Source organism: Schistocerca piceifrons, chromosome 1 (genome assembly GCF_021461385.2).
Source record: "Schistocerca piceifrons isolate TAMUIC-IGC-003096 chromosome 1, iqSchPice1.1, whole genome shotgun sequence".
NCBI lineage: Eukaryota > Metazoa > Arthropoda > Insecta > Orthoptera > Acrididae > Schistocerca > Schistocerca piceifrons.
The window spans coordinates 445,473,088-445,486,197 of NC_060138.1; the positions used below are offsets into that span (position 1 = coordinate 445,473,088).

The 13,110-nt window shown below is 38.1% G+C and overlaps 1 protein-coding gene across 5 annotated transcripts in view; it reads right to left on the reverse strand.

The window, feature by feature from the left end:
* Positions 1-13,110, reverse strand: part of LOC124791610 (AP-1 complex subunit gamma-1) — a 177,979-nt gene that overhangs the window by 163,655 nt on the left and 1,214 nt on the right. The window lies entirely within an intron of this gene.

Here is a 13,110-nt window from a genome sequence, read left to right on the forward strand (position 1 = left end):
ATTTCCCCACAGATTGGCCATCCGGATCACCTAATTTTAATCTGTTTGACTTCTGGCTGTGGGGTTATCTGAAAGATGTTGTGTTCTATGCTCCAACTGCAAATGTAGCTGAATTGAAGGCAAGCAATGTTCAATACCCTCGAGACACTCTGCTCTGTTGTCAAATACACTTTTTCTCAATTTCAATTTGTGGCAGAAAACAGTAGAGTGCCCACTGAACAAGTTTTGCGCCAGTTTCACGACAATTTGAAACCAATGTCGTTGAGCTTTTTATGCGGTTTGGGCACCAAGACGATCGAAAACCAATGGCATTGTGCTTTTTATGTGGCTTTTGGCCCCAGAACAACTAAAATCAACTGTAATTTTGCTGTTTATGCGGTTTGTGGCTTCAGGACACTTAAAAACCAATTTTTCTAATGCAATGAGGTACGATTTTGCCCTGGTGACTTGGATTATCTAACTAACAGTGCCACAACTGTTGACTGTCGAACTTGTGCAGTCGTGCACACTGAACATATGGATGGTGTAATGTGCAACTCAAACCATAGCTGTTGTATTGTGATTCATCTTGCCATTTGTAGATGACCTCCATCCCATTAAGAGGTTTAGAGTGTCTTCCGTTGGAAAAATTTTCATTACTTTTTTTTTTTTGCTCCATAATGCTTCCTCTGCATCAATTCAAATTTGACATCATTTTGAACAGTGGTCCTCTTTCTACAACATTTTGAAACTGGGAGTTTAATTATAGGCACCCTGTACTTTCTTGATAAAGTTCTTTTAATACTATGAATCCAGGTAGCCCTCACAACAGATCAGTAACAATAATAGTTGAATCTCAGAAAGGAAGACTAATATCTGGAAACAAGGTATCTTGTGCCACGACGAAAGAGCGTTAATTAATGTAGTTGTTGATTCCATTTTATGCACAAGATTTCAATGGCCAACCAAGTCAGCTTTAGGTCCTATGAGCTGTGCAGTTATGGGTTCTCACTGCCTGGACTCCAACCAGAAAGGGAATATAACTACACAACTCACAGCACATGAAGAAGATGGATGGATCAGTCATCGAAAGATTATGCATAAAATGGAACCGACAACTCTGCTGCACAGCTGAAAGCACACCTTAACTGCTACAAACATCTTTACTGTGTCGTCAAAATGACAAATAATGTATTACAAATAAAAATTCAAAATTCTAAGAGGCAACAACAATTTCAAACATTATTAAACATGAAACAAATACATTCAGGGGGGCAAGCTGTAGTCAAATTTCTGTTGATATCAGTGGTGAGACAAAAAATATGAAATTCAAATCACTAACAACTAAATTCAATGGCTTCTTCCTAACAGTAGCTGAAAAAACAGGGATATTATGCTACCCAGTGTCAGTACCCCATCGCCCTCAAATTTGAAACCAACTGATGAGTCAGTCAGGGTGTTTCTACCGAGGGACACAAGTATGCAGCATTAACATCCATCTATAAAAGTGGAGGTAAGCAACTGACCTACAATTACACAGCTATCTTCCTCTTAATCATTTTCACAAAAGTTTTGATAAGTTTCCGTATAATCTTCTCAAGGCCTTTAACTTTGTATATCATAACGTTCTGAATGGGAAACTAAAACAGTACAGCATTCCCCTTTCATTGGCAGATTCTTATCTCAACAATAAAAAACAGAGGTTCATGTTAAGATATGACACAACAGGAATAAGACTAAATTCAGAGTGGGGGAAAAAAAAGGGGGGGGGAGAGGGAGAGAAGAAGAATGATACAAATATATTTAACAAACAACTCAAACATATTCTCACCAGACACAACCAGAAGAATCACGGAACAAGCTTACAACTGGTTCACAGCTAACAACTTAACCTTCACCTTACAAAGACTCACTACATGTAGGCCTATCTAATACTGGGATTCAAGTGACCTGCCCTTTCTTTTTAACTTTCACCAATTTCACTCTCTACATCCCAAGGAAGTAACTATCAGTTCTGAAACCCAGGCAGTGAATCACTTTGAATTTTATACTTTTTATATTACTGCTCATTTCTCAACCAGATGGTAATAGTCCAGTCAACAATGGAAAATTAGAGGAAAAACTTCATGTGGTAGGAAAAACTTCATGTGGTAGGAAAAACTTCATGTGGTAGGAAAAAGTGCCATGAACAAGAAATTGATCCTGACACTCAGAGAGACAGCATGGGGATGAGGAGGTGGGGGCCTTTAAACATCACTATTCTGGCTCTTCTTGAGTAAGATGAAAACTGTGGTTCCAAGTACAAAATTAAATAACATTAAACTTTCTACAAGAAAGGTTCTTCCCATTTTTTTCTAGTTTCCACACTGTGGGGGATGAAAAACCACAGATGATTAAAAATGTGTTTTAAGGGAATTAAAATAATATTCATTTATAAATGAAGTGGTTAAGGACAAATACTAAATGTAAGTACCACATCTAAAGGTTGTAGAACTGTATTAACTGTGTTCTGAGGTATAACATGATGGAGGGTAGAAACATAAGGAAGGTAGGTCACACTATTTTTGTCCATGCACTTCCCTCCTTCACAGGTCTGTAAACTGAAAAGTGAGCAAGAGATTCCCCACTCTACCCCACTACATCACAAGAAGCAACTACAGGGTTTTTCACAAAGTTATACTGACCCTTCCACAGTTTGTCTTACAAATCACTGACGATGTGGTGTGCAGAAACGCCTGGAGAGGTTGTTTATTTTCCACAAATTGCGCTAACAATACATGGAATACAGATGTTGTTGTTGTGGTCTTCAGTCCTGAGACTGGTTGATGCAACTCTCCATGCTACTCTATCCTGTGCAAGCTTCTTCATCTCCCAGTACCTACTGCAACCTACATCCTTCTGAATCTGCTTGGTGTATTCATCTCTTGGTCTCCCTCTACGATTTTTACCCTCTACACTGCCCTCCAATACTAAACTGGTGATCCCTTGATGCCTCAGAACATGTCCTACCACATTTCAAAAGCTTCTATTCTCTTCTTGTCTAAACTATTTATCGTCCATGTTTCACTTCCATACATGGCTACACTCAAATCAATACACGATGTTAACAAATTTCTCTTCTTCAGAAACGCTTTCCTTCCCATTGCCAGTCTACATTTTATATCCTCTCTACTTCGACCATCATCAGTTATTTTGCTCCCCAAATACCAAAACTCCTTTACTACTCTAAGTGTCTCATTTCCTAATCTAATACCCTCAGCATCACCAGACTTAATTCAACTACATTCCATTATCCTCGTTTTGCTTTTGTTGATGTTCATCTTATATCCTCCTTTGAAAACACTATCCATTCTGTTCAACTGATCTTCCAAGTCCTTTGCTGTCTGACAGAATTACAATGTCATCGGAGAACTTCAAAGTTTTTATTTCTTCTCCATGGATTTTAATACCTACTCCGAATTTTTCTTTTGTTTCCTTCACTGCTTGCTCAATATACAGATTGAATAACATCGGGGAGAGGCTACAACCCTGTCTCACTCCCTTCTCAACCACTGCTTCCCTTTCGTGCCCCTCAACTCTTACAACTGCCATTTGGTTTCTATACAAATTGTAAATAGCCTTTCTCTCCCTGTATTTTACCCCTGCCACCTTCAGAATTTGAAAGAGAGTATTCCAGTCAATATTGTCAAAAGCTTTCTCTAAGTATACAAATGCTAGAAACGTAGGTTTGCCTTTCCTTAATCTAGCTTCTAAGATAAGTCGTAGGGTCAGTATTGCCTCACGTGTTCCAATATTTCCACGGAATCCAAACTGATCTTCCCCTAGGTCAGCTTCTACTAGTTTTTCCATTCGTCTGTAAAGAATTCACGTTAGTATTTTGCAGCAATGACTTATTAAACTGATAGTTCGGTAATTTTCACACCTGTCAACACCTGCTTTCTTTGGGATTGGAATTATTATATTCTTCTTGAAGTCTGAGGGTATTTTGCCTGTCTCATACATCTCGCTCACCAGATGGTAGAGTTTTGTCAGGACTGGCTCTCCCAAGGCCGTCAGTAGTTCTAATGGAATGTTGTCTACTCCCGGGGCCTTGTTTCGACTCAGGTCTCTCAGTGCTCTGTCAAACTCTTCACGCAGTACCATATCTCCCATTTCATCTTCATCTACATCCTCTTCCATTTCCATAATATTGTCCTCAAGTACATTGCCCTTGTATAAACCCTCTATATACTCCTTCCACCTTTCTGCTTTCCCTTCTTTGCTTAGAACTGGGTTTCCATCTGAGCTCTTAATATTCATACAAGTGGTTCTCTTTTCTCCAAAGGTCTCTTTAATTTTCCTGTAGGCAGTATCTATCTTATCCCTAGTGAAATAAGCCTCTACATCCTTACATTTATCCTCCAGCCATCCCTGCTTAGCTATTTTGCACTTCCTGTCAATCTCATTTTTGAGACTTTGTATTCCTTTTTGCCTGCTTCGCATTTGTATATTTTCTCCTTGGAATACAGATAAGACTTACTAAAAATATTGAAACAAGAAATCCAAAAGGGCAGAATCTACATAAATCTCTGCACACTGTTTCATACACCTAAAGAGAAAATTGGTACTCTTGTCATCCTGTACAGCAGTTGGGGCTTTTCTCTGGTAAAGGCGACTTCCTCCGCCATGACTGCAGCTTGCTTTTCAGTTTACAGACAAACTATACCTCCACATCATTTCCTGACCAATTTGCTCTTCTGAGCCTTTGTTTATATGGCAAAATTATTTTCAGTTTTTTAAGAGAGTACTGATTTGCTGTTGATAAGTGAGCTATTCTGGAAAAAAATTAAAAAAAAGACTGCCGAAGCTGTCAAGCGTCTACCACAATGAACAGCCTCCCCTATGTGTAGCCTTCTGTCAATACGTATTTTATTATCTGTTGATTTTACTGTCTCTACCAATCCTGTTCAAGAAGTGACCTGGTGAGCATGAGCACTCACACTTGTTTGCCACCTGGGTAGTGAGTGCTTACGGTAAAATGTACTGTCAGGCATAAATACATATTGCAGGGGAAGTGCAAATTGTGTGCTGTCTTCAGAGGAATGACCATGTGTTACGTCTGCCATAACCTCAGCTGCAAGTGTGTGTACTTAATGGTGCAGTGCTAAAGTGGAGGTTAGCTCTTTTTAAATTGATGAAAAGCAGTACAGTGGGCAGGTTAGGAACTTCAAAAGACATACCAATGTCAATTTACAACAATCTGTATAGGATGTCTAGCTACAGTGGGACAGGCAGATGCATGATATTTTTTCTAATAAAATAAGTCCTGCAGATTCAAAGTAAATTTCCACAACTTCACTAGTTCACAGCTGCAATTATGCCGATGTCTGGAACTACATAATTGTGAGAAACAAAACTTTTTCTCGGTGAAAGGAACGAAATCTACCCACAGGAACTTGCTCATAGATTGCAACTTAAAAGTTTACCTTCGGATAAGCAGGGCTTACAAAAAGGGTCCTGACACTGATGTTTTAGTAAAAAGCAAAATAAACAGAATTCACTGATAGCCAGTGTTTTTATGGTTAACATGCAAATAAAATAGTCATGAAATAGAAGTTTATATCAATTTGAACTTTGTCCAAAAACGACACTCCATTATAAGGCTGCATTAGTAATAAGAAATATCATGTTTCCTACTTAGCTGCCCCATATACTTTGCTTCATCAATTAAAAGAAATATAAATTTCATTTTATTGTCATTTTTCAACCGTGTAACTGTCTTGGGAAATAAATTTGCTACAAAAGGCATTTATCAGCCACAGTGAAGTGATATCTCCACAGAACTAATAAAATGCCATAGAATAGACTCGTTGACAATAGTTTCTCGTGACGAGCTACCTTGCTTAGATTCCTTCCCCCCTCCCCGCCGTGTCCTCCCATCCACCACCACCACTACATGCCATGAACCAGTCAGTTGTTTATTGCTGAGGCCTGAGCATGAGCCACCTTATGAGAGCAGATCAGTGAACAGGTTCAGTCTCTACTATCAATGGCTGGTATACTTTTCACACCTTCAGGGGTATCAAATGTATCATCCAACCTTCAGCTCTCCTAATATCTAAAGGAATCCAGATGTCTAAATCAGCTCCCTCTGCAAGAAAAGTAGGTTACCTAGGTGTTACGGAACTTCATGTACTTTAAAATAAGTCAAGCAATGCATTACAGCAGATTACTGTACAACACAATCATTTTCATCCCATACAATGGTCGAAGTAGAGAGGATATAAAATGTAGACTGCCAATGGCAAGGAAAGCATTTCCGAAGAAGAGAAATTTGTTAACATTGAGTATGGATTTAAGTGTCAGGAAGTCGTTTCTGAAAGTATTTGTATGGAGTATAGCCATGTATGGAAGTGAAACATGGATGATAAATAGTTTGGACAAGAAGAGAATAGAAGCTTTTGAAATGTGGTGCTACAGAAGAATGCTGTAGATTAGATGGGTAGATCACATAACTAATGAGGAGGTATTGAATAGGATTGGGGAAAAGAGATGTTTGTGGCACAACTTGACTAGAAGAAGGGATTGGTTGGTAGGACATGTTCTGAGGCATCAAGGGATCACCAATTTAGTACTGGAGGGCAGCGTGGAGGGTAAAAATCATAGAGGGAGACCAAGAGATGAATACACTAAACAGATTCAGAAGGATGTAGGTTGCAGTAGGTACTGGGAGATGAAGAAGCTTGCACAGGATAGAGTAGCACGGAGAGCTGCATCAAACCAGTCTCAGGACTGAAGATAACAACAACAACAACAACAACAACAACAACAACAACAACAGACATATTGATGCCCACTTTACAAGTTACAATGTGAATGTCTGGTAAGTGGCTCCACTTAGTGTAATCCTCTGTCCTAGTGCCAGCAGTTCCTAAATGGAAGAGAATTATGAATTCTACTAATAATACAATAATGAAAGATGGGCTGTAGCTTTCTGGTCATTCATTAATTCACCACAATGAGACTACAATATAGTTACATGGCTTTGCAATTTGGAGTAATGTGCCACATTTGCCAACACAGTCCCTTTTCTACCACTGTTACATTGGTCAATGACAACTAGCCTTTATTTATAGGGACATATTTTACATAAATATTCACTTAATGATTACAAATAAAAATTCAGTGAACCGAAAATAACTTCATTATATAATCAAGGGCTCAGTGAAGTTATTTTGTCTACTCACAGAAGAGGAGAACTGGACAAGAAATGCTGGGAAGATATAGTCAGTCTGTGAACTGAAAAGTGGGCGGCACTTGTGGTGGCAGAAGTTACCTTTCTCAGAAGAATGCTAAAACTGCCATACAAAATGACGATACATGAATTTCCCATGTAGAAGTGTAGACCAATGTGTAGCTATTAACTCAGAATCAGTCCATGTTCATTTTTTGTGTTAGTGTTATTAGTAACTCATAACTGTATTCCATATAATGTTATTTAACGCACTTTGTGGAAAATAAACACCCTATGGGTATGTGTTCACACTGCACTTACAAGTGATTCATAAGGCAAGCTGTAGACGAGTTAGTATAATTTTGTGAACCATCATGTTGTTGCTTCTTGTGACATAGTGGGGTACAGAGAGCCGAGAAACACATGCTCGCTCTTCAATTTGTAGACCTATGAAGGAGGGAAGTGCACAATCACAATCTGGTGATTACACCTCCTACCTCTCCATACTGTTTCAACCACAGACCACAATTTACACCATAATACAGCTCTACTGAGCTTAGACATATCACACATATTTAATAATTGTCCTTAACCACTTGATTTACAAAAACAACATTTTAATCCTCTTAAAACACAATTTTTAATACTAGCTGTGATTGTTCCATCACTACAATTCAGAAGCTAGAGGAAAAATGAATAGGACCTTTCTTGTAGAAAATTTAATGTACTTCAATTTTATACTTGGAAACATTTTTGCTACAAGCTGTGGTTTTTGACTTACTCAAGAAGAACCTAAAAAGTGATCTTTAAATGCCCCCACCCCCTCACCCCCATGCACCCACCCCACTGGCCAGGACTGGTTTGTTGTTCATGGCACTATCTCCTACCACTGTACAAAAATTATGACTATTGTGTATCATAATTCTCAACTGGATTTTCCTTTGTTAGAAAAGTGTCATATAATGTAGTTGCAAAGAAATAAAGATGACTTTCAGGTACCAGAAGTAGACATCAATAGGGGTAAACTACATGAGCCACACATGTCAAGAGCCTAGACAGATAATAAACTGGGGTGGTACGAGAATGTAGACAACGTAATGAAAAAATTCAGATCTTCCTGCTTTGCAATTAGAAATTCCTTTCATTGTGTCAACAACATACAACAGGATTGCTACCAACCTTTTTTCCATAATTTCACTCGATGCTTTCCTCTGTCAATCTTCTGGGAAAATGCAGCTAAGTTAAAAGACGTATTTGTTCTTCAAAAGGGTACAAAGTGAACTTTGTATACAGCTGATAACCATGTGTTGTGGAAGCCTCTTTCAGGGAGCTACAGATTGTTACACGTATGTGGCAATACATCGTTCAGTCCTATTCATAATTGTAATTAATAACAAGAGTTAATTCAGGATGAACTCTGCAATCTACAATCACAATACCAGGTATAACACAGCTTCAGTAGATTATGCATTGCTGTCTTGTAGTTTAAATAATCTGGTGTAAAACTTTTTAATAGGCTGCCAGTAGATGTTGAGGACAAAATTAAGTGAAAGAATATCTGATTAGCCACTAATCCTATAATTTATCAGAATATATGGACTCAAGGATGTAGATTCTGCATAACTCTACATTAAACTAATTTTAACTTAAGCAGTTTGGCCTCAGTAGACAGCTGACAGTGATATGTGTAAAGCTATGTAAATGCTTGGTCTCAAGTATCAGATTAAAACAGCTGAGTAATATAAAGTAGTATAAGAGAAGGGGCAATAGCTTTTTTCAAAGTAGCTGTTTTTCTCCAAAAGTACATAAAGAAAATAATCAAGTCAGTCCCCTAATTATCTGTAGGAACAGGTTAGCACTGGTCATCTGTTGCCAGTATATTTTACAGAAGTGGCAAGCAATAGTTGTTTCTGTTTGGCACATTCCAGATCCTTGAAGTCTCTCCATTATGACGGGATTTACAGAATGTGATGTGTGAATGTATGACTTGGCATAACACTGCTTGTATTTTATCAAACATTCCTCACAATTGTAGAATTTACACTCTCATGCATGAACTATGACCATTTACATTACAGCTAGGTAAGTGTACGCAGGCCTATTCTTATGTAACAATCTGGAATGTAAAATGCCACTTGACAGAAAACCTTATATGCTAGAAGAAATGCCAAGGTTCACGAGATTCAGCACAGTGACTCGGTAAAGGGCTGCTCAAGAAGTCACCCACAGTTACCAAAGACCTTTCATTGTGGATGATACCTTTAAAGCCTGTAAATGCACTGGCAAATTAGAATACAAGGCTTCTGTAAGAAATATTGGTCTCCAAAAACTAACTGGACTGACAATGCCATTTCCACCATATCCTTTGAACACTGCAATTTAAAATGATACTTATCTTAGGAACTTTACAATACATTTGTTTGCATGGCCATCTTCCGCAGCAGCTGTTAAAATCAGTTACTACTGATTATCTTGAACTTACTGCAATTTAATTAAAGAGAATTACACCAGATGTGTTTTGCTGTTATTTATAAAACATCTTCCGTGGTTATTCTGCAAACTGGATACATATATTTGTTCATTTTTGGTTGTTTTAGGTTAAAAACAAGGTTTTATTTGTAAAGTTAGTGCGCAAGTTACGGTGCTTCTTTACACATTCTGCTGCTTCTCTCCTTGCTAGCAGAGGTGTATGTCGAAAGACTTTGATTCACATATGCACTTGGCAGTTTTTACCACACATTTGACATATATTGAAAATCGACAACAGACACAATCACACATGAGACATCACAACACCCCAGTTCTCAAAAGCAGGCAGCACTTAGATACATGCTCCACAGACTAAACATAGTACCATTTGATACAGATAATTAAAAAACACACAAAACAAATAGCCATGAACAATGGATGCAGAGAGAACTTAGAAACAAAACTGAACAAGAAAATCAAGAAACAAAACAGAACAAACATCCAGCTGTCACCAATACAAGGACGAAATCGTACACAAACAAACACACACAAAATATAAGAACAACAGAAAGTGTGAAAGAAACAGAAATGATACACAGTGACATACAACCACAAATTACACAACAGAATATTGAATATTTCCAACATACAAGGTGTAAAAACACCCCACCAAATCAACAACTCAATTCAGAAATAGACCACTTGCCAAACCCAGTAGGAAAAACCGATCTGTACCAGAAATCAGGGCTATACCAAATGAAATGAAATACATGTGATGGAAGATACATAGGTAAAACCAGGAGGGTACTTAACATCAGATGCAAGGAACATTAAGAGCAATCATTCAACTTTTGCTGAACACTTGCACCAACACCAACAAAAAATTACCAGCAGAGACACAGACATGGAAATCATAAGGATAAACAACAACAAAAAATACCTCCACACCTTACAAGGAAACTACCCTATTCAAAAAAACCATGACAGGAAAGAAACAAACGATAAGACCAACTTGGCAAAACACACATTCTTTAAACTGACTGACCATTAATACAACATGAAATGTACACATATTATCAAAGGCTCCATTTACCACTACTATCTATCCTCCCAGATTCTTTCCAATAATCACCATCCAGGCCCATCCACCCCCCCCCCCCAAAAAAAAAATCTCCCCTCCTCTCTCTACCTATCATACAAGACAATTTCACTAATTTACACACACACACACACACACACACACACACACACACACACACACACACAGCTTCACAGGTTGGCAACACTCACAGTGTGAATGAAAACAAATGAACAGACATAAACAATGTTGCTGTGCAGAGTGATAAACACACAACTTCAGTTCAGTTTACCAAAGAGAAGTGTAAATAATGCAGCACCAGATATACTGCAGCGCGGGAAAAACTGGCAAGTGCATACGTGAATCGAAGTCTTGTGATGTCAATCCACTGCTGGCAAGGAGTGAAGAAGCAGAATATGTAAGGAAATACCATAAGTAGTTTGCACACAACTCTAAAAAAAAAAAAAAAAAAAAAAAAAAATTAAAAAAACTGTTTTTGACCCAAAACAATAAAAAATGTACAAATGCATGTAGCCTATCCAATTTGCAGGATAACCATTGAAGATGCTTTATAAATAAAAGCGAAACATGTCTGGTGAAATTCTCTTTAGTTAAAAACTGCAGTTGGCTGACGACAGATAACCAATAGTAACTGACTTAGGAATTTTGTTTACAGACTCCACGCTTGTACGAACATGTACGTTTTTCAGAGCGCTAATAGCAGTTTTACTTTTCTGTGAGTAACACACATGAAAATAGACTTAAGTGGTTGCAAAGAACACACTTCTTGTATTCTCCCCCCTCCAAAGTGACTTGATGCTGTCCTCTGATCTTGACCACACATGAATCTCTGGGGTCTAGTGTAGCAGGGGATACAACCCGTCGGCTTTGGACAATGACGTCACAAGTCGCCAGAGAGCAGTTTACCATTTTCGCTTTTGCTGTTATGTTTCAGTTTCGTTTTTTTACTGATTGCTTAATAAAGTGGATCTGTTTATTCTATCTCGTGAGATTTTTTTTAAAAAAAGCTAAAAAACACTTATCAGCCACTGAAGGGAGCTACAACACTAAGAAGAATCGCTTCTCGATTGGCGACTTGTGACGTCATTGTCCAAAGCCGACGGGTTGTATCCCCTGCTACACTAGTCCCAATCTCTGGATACACACTATGACTAATATTCTTGATCATGTTATTTCATCTGACCCTACAATTTAGACCCTTACTGCTCTGTCCAATTCCTGGTTAACAATTCCCAGAAGTGTTAGCAGATGTCCCATAAACAAGTTTCTTTTTTACTAATGCAGAACTATTAAACAACAAATCACTTAAAAGAGACTGCTTAAAGTTCTCTTGCAAGATACGCTTACTGATAATCATTCACAGAATGAGAGTTTGATAGCAAAGGAGTACTAGCTACAAATACTGTTCACACAATTCAACCTGAGGCAAAAGTTATGTACTTGAGCCCCCATAGCATTTTTCAGTATAGTATGGACATAAACACTAGACTTCAATGTTGGTCAATATGTTACCACAACCAATTTTTTTGCTTTCACATTTGGTTTCACCAACTCACAACTAAGCTGTCACGTTACAACCTAACTTAGACCTCAGGCTGCACTCCAGATCAGTCTGTCACCACAATCAAGATTGCAGGGAGGAGGGGAGGGGGGAGGGGGGTGTCCAATATGTAACTTTAGCCAAAGCAGACACTCGGCACATTAGCTGATGGGAGCAATTGTAAATGGGAAAAGCCTTTACAGTTGTTCCCATTGGCCACTGCTCCTGAACATCAACTTGGAGTTGCCAAGTACCATAAAATGCCCTTCGGCATTTAAGGAGTATTTGAGTAGCACAATAACACTGCCCCTGTTGAGATTAATACACACAAACGTAATTCTTATTTTTCCAGTTTGTTATTAGTAATCCACTTGGTGTTATGCATCAAGTTACAAATTTTAATGTTTATCGTACATGTGGAGCTAGTCAGATGTAACTATCATGTTTGCAATATTTATTTTTTTCTTCCCTCTATTTGTAAACGTAAACTCGGTGTAGTGGTGAAATAAATAAAACCTGCACAAAAACACATCAAGATTTTTTTTTCCTACAAGACGCAAGATGACCGACTTTAAACATATTCCACATGCATGTGATGGAAACACATTCCCACTTTCTTTTAAGTGCCTATTTGTTTAAGAAGTTCTAGCCTCCAGAATAAAATGCAGGCTACACAAGAATAAATGCCTGGCTTATCAATGAAGTTTGTCTCTGTTAAATTAGAATAAAATGGTCCATGTTCACCAAATTAACCAGAAATGATCACTATCATAGGCAGATTTTGATGTATACATTCCTGTCTTCCATATT